This window comes from Littorina saxatilis, linkage group LG4 (assembly GCF_037325665.1).
Source record: "Littorina saxatilis isolate snail1 linkage group LG4, US_GU_Lsax_2.0, whole genome shotgun sequence".
Taxonomy (NCBI): Eukaryota; Metazoa; Mollusca; class Gastropoda; order Littorinimorpha; family Littorinidae; genus Littorina; species Littorina saxatilis.
In genome coordinates, this window is record NC_090248.1 from 6,237,748 (window position 1) to 6,245,590 (window position 7,843).

At 41.1% G+C, this 7,843-nt stretch overlaps 1 long non-coding RNA gene across 2 annotated transcripts; it reads left to right on the forward strand.

Annotated features, from left to right (window-relative positions):
* Positions 1-1,542: 1,542 nt before the first annotated feature.
* Positions 1,543-7,670, forward strand: LOC138963824 (uncharacterized). Of its 2 annotated transcripts, XR_011454924.1 has the most exons (3): positions 1,543-1,660; positions 3,494-3,664; positions 7,461-7,670. It is a non-coding gene; the product is annotated as an uncharacterized lncRNA (long non-coding RNA). The 2 variants fall into 2 exon arrangements; XR_011454923.1 differs by lacking the exon at positions 1,543-1,660 and having other exon boundaries at positions 3,472-3,664.
* Positions 7,671-7,843: the final 173 nt, after the last annotated feature.

Here is a 7,843-nt window from a genome sequence, read left to right on the forward strand (position 1 = left end):
CTTATTTTAAACGAGACTAGTAAGTCAAGGCCTGGCCAAAACCCTGCGGCCGGGGATTTAGTTGTACAGGCGACATTAACAGATCAGACGTTCTCGATGTTGTTCAGCATGTTTTCAAATACAACACAGTAAATGTATTATCGGTTGTTTTTTGTTTCAGTGTTTGTAAGTGTTTTTTGTTTAAAGCCGGTAACAATGGTTACCCATAGTGTTGAACAATAATTATAACTAAACACAGTTAAATAACTGCACGTCGTCATCAGATTTTATGCGTCCATATTACGAATGGTAGTGTTCCCGCTCCAAATAGGTAGCTCAAATCGTCCTTATCGCCTGGCTGCAGCACTGTGACCGGTATCCCCGCCCCCCTCACGCCTCGCAGCACACCGCTAGCTGGCCGTGTTACCTGACCTGAGGCGTCGCTCGCTGCATCGTGGAGGGAACTAAGATATGTAAGTATGAAGACGTCCCTGTACTGGAGGTGCTGTGGGCTGCCTGTGGTGCTTCCTGTAAGAAAATACGTTGTGTTAGTCAGTCTGACAGGAACTCATGTGTGTATGTGTGTGTGTGAGTTAGTTTGTGTGTGTGTGTGTGTGTGTGTGTGTGTGTGTGTTTCAAGTGTGTGTGTGTGTGTGTGTGTGTGTGTGTGTGTGTGTGTGTTTCAAGTGTGTGTGTGTGTGTGTGTGTTTCAAGTGTGTGTGTGTGTGAATGAAAAAAGAGGTAGATACAGAGAGGTAGATACAGAGAGAGATAAAGAGAGAAATAAAGTGCGGTATAGCTCATCGAGTTCCTGTAAACATAAACCTAAAGCCTATCACCGAAGAAAACAAAAAGAAAAAGATGAAGAAGAAGCTGTGTGTCTAAGTCCGGATCGTATCGGTAACTTGAGCACACAATGTGTTATCTGCTGTAGCTGGCAAAATGGATATTCGTGGTCAGAATACAATGACACGGGATTAATTAAACAGTGTTAGTTAAACAGTGACAGTAGTAATAGTCTTAGCACGCAAATACCTCTGATGTTTCTCTGTCTCTCTCTCTCTCTGTGATTCTATGTCTCTCTGTCGCGCTCTGTCTCTCACACTCTTTCTAACTCTCTCTCTCTCTCTGTGATTCTATGTCTCTCTGTCACGCTCTGTCTCTCACACTCTTTCTAACTCTGTCTCTGTCTCTGTCTCTGTCTTTGTCACTCTCTCTCTCTTTCTCTCTCTCACGCTATGTCCCTCTCTCTCTCTGTGACTTACTCCGTCTCTGTCTCTGTCTCTGTCTGTCTTTGTCCGTCTGTCTGTCTGTCTGTCTGTCTGTCTCTCTGTCTCTCTCTCTCACACACACATACACACACGCACACACACACACATACAAGCACGCACACACACACACACACACACACACACACACACACATACAAGCACACACACACACACACACACACACACACACACACAATCCCGTCTCATCTTTCCCATTACAATAAATCTGTTCAGCTTTGAGCCACACCCTCTCTACCATCCACCCTACTACTTTACTATATAAGCATACATTTAACCAGATACGCCCTCAGTTTCAGCCATCTTATCTATCCGCCTGCCCATCATACGACGCAGATTCAAAATGATGACTACCCCTAACCTTGTGATGTTTCTCTGTGTTATTTTGGCAGGTATGGTATTTTTTGTCTCATAATTGTGTTCTATATCAGTAGCAGGAGCTTGCATAACAAGCAAACGCAGGAAAAACTTACTCAGATGAGAACATATGTGTATGGTTTTATTATTAGTTATGTTAATTCTAGTTATTGTAAAGCGCATTGAGCATATATATGATTATGCGCTATAGCAAATGTCCATTATTATTATTATTATTATTATTATTATTATCATTATTATTATTAACATGAACAATATTATAGTTGTTGTTCTCTTCTCTTTCTTTCCTTTTAAAGGGAATGCCCTTGCAATGTAAACAATTGAACTCATTGTATGAGATCTGCCCAGTCTTTTACATGAGATAAAAACAAAAATCATGTTCCAATTGGAAAACATAAAAATTCAACATTCGGACTGCTTCCTTTGCACAGAGAGATGTTGTTTAATATAATTTTGTTAAAAGTCTCCAGTGTCAATAATGCAAACTACATGTATATCCATCCAAACATGCTTAAGGCGATGTGTGTCACTAAAATTAAACTTGGAGAATACATGGAATAACCTAGTTTTCTTGCTAGTTATTGAAGTGACTTATAACAATGAATAAAACGTTTGTAAATATTAATGGCCGCAGATCGCCGTTGCTATGGAAACATCCGCCATATTTGATTTCTAGGAAACGGTATTACAGCGACATCATACATCAACAATGCATGATATTTAGCACAAAGATACACATGACGTTTTATCTACAATCACATAGAACGATATTTTTACTAAAGACTACGGTTGAATTTATATTAACTTTTGTAATAAGGAGTAATGAATTTCTAACCGCATATTCATTCATCCTTATTTCAAAAATTAATATAATGTAGTCTTTTCTCACAGCGCGCACTAGTCAAGATGTAGATGTTTGGTATGTGTCCTGGGCAAGGGATGGTCTTATCCTTTTTGTTCTTTTTCTTTCTTTTTTTTGTCAATGTTTCCTTCATTTATATCTTTCCGTCCTTCTTCTGCTACGTTCGAAATAAAAGTTGTTTTTTCGATGTGACATTTTCTTTACGCAGGCCTAAATAACTCGTTTGTTTGCTCATTATCTGATTTTTTTTTTTAAATTCGTTCTCTTTGATTTTTGTCTGTATAATTCCTCTTCACTTTTCTTTTGCGTTCCTTCTTTCTTTTTACACCCCCGGTATAGGGGTGTGTATAGGTTTCACTCGATGTGTTTGTTTGTGTGTTTGTTTGTGTTCGCAAGTAGATCTCAAGAATGAACGGACCGATCGTCACCAAACTTGGTGAACAGGTTCTATACATTCCTGAGACGGTCCTTACAAAAATTGGGACCAGTCAAACACACGGTTAGGGAGTTATTGGTGGATTAAAATTATACAAGGACTTATAGAGCCACACCCCCGTTGGTCAAAGGGAAATAACCATTCTCACTGCCACCAACTGAGAAGGTTATTTCCCTTTGTCGCTTTGACGGAGGTGTTTTTCCTATCGGAGGAATTTCTTGTTTATTTTCATTCTCTCACAATATTTATAGGATCTTACATGGGTGTTTTTTTCCTTTTTGTTTCATTGTGTGTTTGTTTCTTTCTTGTTCTTTCACGGTTTATTTCTTTCTTTCTGTCTGTCTTTCTTTCTTACTTGCGTTTAAAATATATTCGATTTCATTATATTCTTTCTTTTTTAACAAATAAATCTTTGAGTTTTGTACAAGAAATAATTACGTTTAAACTCACCGTGCAAACATTTTTACCGTGTCACTAGTCAGATGTCCTTTTTTGTCCCTCTTTTTTTTTCCAATGCTGAAACAACTGCGACATCCGCTACTACCACAGTTACGACAGCAGGTTCGTCGAATACATCAGGTACAGCGTCTTCTGTCACCAGCGTCTCGGCTAGCCTGAGCTCCATGATGACGTCAGCGGGTGATATCAATGTCACATCTACGCCAGCGGGTGATACCAATGTCACATCTACGCCAGCGGGGGATACGACTACGTCGGGAGGTAGGAGAGAGAAAGAGAGGAGAGGGGGTAGAGAGGGAGAAATTGGGGGGAGGGAAAGAGAGAAAGAGAGAGAGAGAGAGAGAGAGGGAGAGGGAGAGAGACAGAGAAAAAGGGAGAAATTGGGGAAGGGAAAGAGAGAAAGAGAGAGAGAGAGAGAGAAAGAGAGAGAGGGAAAGAGAGAGAGGGAGAGAGAGAAAGAGAGAGAGAGAGAAAGAGAGAGAGAGAGAAAGAGAGAGAAAGAGGGAGAGGGAGAGAGAGAGAGAGAAAAAGGGAGAAATTGGGGAAGGGAAAGAGAGAAATAGAGAGAGAGAGAGAGAGAGGGAGAGAGATAGAGAGAGAGAGGGAGAGAGAGAGAGAGAAAAAGGGAGAAATTGGGGAAGGGAAAGAGAGAAAGAGAGAGAGAGAGAAAGAGAGAGAGGGAAAAAGAGAGAGAGAGACAGAGAGAGAGGGGGGAGACAGAGAGAGAGAAGAGAGAGAGAGAGGGGAGACGGGATAGAGAGGGAGAAAAGGAAAGGGTGGAGGGCGAGAGAGAGAGAAATTGGGGAGGGAGAGAAAGAGAGAGAGGGAGAGAGAGGGAGAGACAGAGAAAATGGGGGAGGGCGAGAGAGGGGAATAGAGAGGAGAGGGGATAGAGAGGGGAAAAAGGAGAGGATGGAGGGAGAGAGAGAGAGAGAGAGAAAGTTGTTTGTTGTTGTTGTTGTTGTTGTTGTTGTTGTTGTTGGCGTTCGCAGAGAGAGAAAGAAATAGGCATGCAGACAGCATAGTGACAGACAGACAAAATAGGAACAGACACGCACAGGCGAGAGACAGACGGTGGTGTGGTAGAGAGAGACAGAGAGACAATAAAGAAAGCAGAATAGAATTGAGGAGACAATAAGAAACAGCAAAAGAACGGATGGACAATTAGAGCGAACGAGACACAAATACAAACACATTTTGAAAAATCGGCTAAAAACGATATTACAAGAGAGAGCATAAAAGCAAATTCGTTCCTGTTTACTTCGCGTTGGTCTTTATTTTTTGTTTGTTTGTTTGTTTGTTTGTTTGTTGTTTGTTTGCTTAACGCCCAGCCGACCACGAAGGGCCATATCAGGGCGGTGCTGCTTTGACATATAACGTGCGCCACACACAAGACAGAAGTCGCAGCACCCAGTCACATTATTCTGACACCGGACCAACCAGTCCTAGCACTAACCCCATAATGTCAGACGCCAAGCGGAGCAGCCACTAGATTGCCAATTTTAAAGTCTTAGGTATGACCCGGCCGGGGTTCGAACCTACGACCTCCCGATCACGGGGCGGACGCCTTACCACTAGGCTAACCGTGCCGGTTGGTCTTTATTAAGATCGCTGTTTGCTGTGCTTGCGTGCACTCTCATAGGGCTTGAGTTTGAATGTGTGATTTAACTGTGTATTGTGTTAGCTTAAACGCCCTATAGGCCTAAAGCCGAAATGAAACCTTGTATAAACGTGTAATTTGAGTTTGCGAAAGAGGCTCCTTGCTCGTATCGCTGTTCAAGTAAAACGACAAGTAGCACGATGATCTAGGAATTGGTACACCACAAAATATTTATAGCGAGTATGTCCCGTAAACATCGGAGTTTCTTTCTGTGTTATTGATATTAACCATGTTATCAATTAGTACATATATTTAAATATAATATTGCTATTTCATATGTTACGTGGATTTCCATTGGTCAATTGGGCAAATTTGAGCTCAGTGCAAAAGTGATACCGACGACCTCGTTATTGCTTCCCCACTCCAAAAACAAAAACACCTAAATATAAAAACAAACAAATATATATGAAAATGTAATTATCCCAGAATTTAGTTGAACAAGTGACAAAAGACATTTTGAAAGAAAAAACATTTTGAAATACTGAAAAGTACAAGAAAAGCGTGAACAAAAAGAAATAATAATCAGAGGAAGGGATATAGAACAGCCAAAAACCGACACTGTCAGGCTTTTACACATTGTAAAAACACCCTTTCGTTTGAACACTGACTGGTGGTGAACATCCTAGTAGTGAGGCTTTAAATAAATGGATCGAGGCGTCAATGTTATCGGTATTTTTGTTCTCCAAGATATGACATTTGACACTAGTATCGACAGTCCTTGATCTAGACGGCTAGCGCGGTCTCATAGAATAAGGACTTGCTCGATCTGTATCAAATGTCATATTTTGGTCAAACTATGAACGTCTATTTGAAATGGGAAACAACCCTGCTGGGGTGTGCATATAGACCTTGGAAGAGTTATTCCGCTTCAACCTTGATACTGTAGCGGTTGCGAAAAGGGAACTTCGATCTTTCTTTTTTTTCCAAAGAAAAGGTCAATGTACGTTTGTTGTATCGTTGACCAATAGATCGAGACACCCAGTGATCTCCATTACCGTGCCAGTGGTCAGGGAAAACAATGACTGTCGAGATCTGTGTCAAATTGTCGTATTTGGTCAACAATACAAATAACTCGATCGATCGATCGGTTTCAGCCAGTAAGATTTCCTCGGGTGTTTTTTTTAATTGAACGCAACCAAACATGCACTATTTTGTATTATCCTACATACGTGAGAGAGACACCCGTGAGATAATAATCGTTCAAATCACACGTGTGTATATCATGTAAATGAGGTCATGTCAAGCAAGTCTGGCAGGGACCTGTTTTTCCACTGCTTATGATGCCAAAGTCACCGAGACAAACGTCATTATAGAAACACAAATTGCGCTCGCTAATTACCCTCGATGAATCTTTAGAACTAACACGTCACGCCACACTTTCAGAGTGACGTTTCTTTGCTTTGACGTAATAGATTGCACGAGGCTTTAGAAGAGATCGAGGTTCTAAAACAAGCGTCTTCAATTTAGCTGCCTCGAATGCAGGACATTTTCAGTAAAATACACGTAAGTACAGTATGTAGGATAAACAGAATACTACATGGCTTGCTGTTCCGTACCAGATTTACACTCGTTGCTTTTTCAAATAGTGAACAGCTCGCTTTCGCTCGCAGTTCAATATTTAAAACAAGAGGCGAAGCCTTCAAGGCTCCCGTAAGAAATCGACAAACAGTAACACAAACTCAATCACTCCGTCACACATACACACACACACACACACACACACACACACACACACACACACACACACACACACACACACACACACACACACAGTAAGCATAGGTGAAACTATGCAAGAAAGCGAGACCCTGGATCTGCCAAGAAGTCTCGGCCCGCTCACAATAACAATGACCGAGACTTTCAGTAATTCCTTTGCGTGACGTCTAACCCTCTTACGTCATAATGTGACGTCTTCAAATAGTTTCTATCACACACGTCGAACACTTTTGACCGAGACTGACGTAATCCATAGACTCGGAAATGTTAAAGTTTCTACCACAGACATACACACATACATACATACGCACGCACGCACGCACGCACGCACGCACAGACAGACAAAGTTTACCAACGCATAGGCTACACTTACGTGAGCCAAAAACAACTCGTGTAAATCTGGTACGACACAGCAAGCCATGTAGTATTCTCTATGTCTCGACCAGCCGCCTAAATATGAGTTCTCTCGATCACTTCCATGACATGAGGAAAAAGGGGAGCATTAATGCTAAACAAGCATAGTATCAGTAGAGTTGTCTAACTTACTTGACTTTTTCATAAATCTGAATCCTTTTTCTCAAAGCTTAAAAAAATGAAGAAAAAAAATACAATGTTCTTACGATCGGGACGATATTGTTCTTCATGTGGGTTTTTTTCTATTCAGATGTATTTCTTTTTCAGGTGACGTCAGAAACGTTCCCGGAATATCGCTAATGCTGTTACTCCTTGCCTGCGTCGTCTGCTGCCGCCATTGATGAAGCGTCCACACGTTCCGGATTTTTTTTCTGTTATTTTTACATTTAACTGAAATTTGTTTCACTAAGCATATCAAAGGTCGGATTCCAGGTTGACTTGTTCATGTAATTTGAATATATGAGAAACACTACCTGATTAGTCTGTGACGTACTCTTCGTCGTTTGCAGTTGATGACTTCTCTTGTGTAGAACGTGGTCAGTAGCGCTAGGTGTCATGATATATTTCTTTATGTATGTGTGTGTTATTCAAACATACACGACCGACTTTTTTCTGTCTGTCTATCAGTCTGTCTGTCTGTCTGTCTGTCT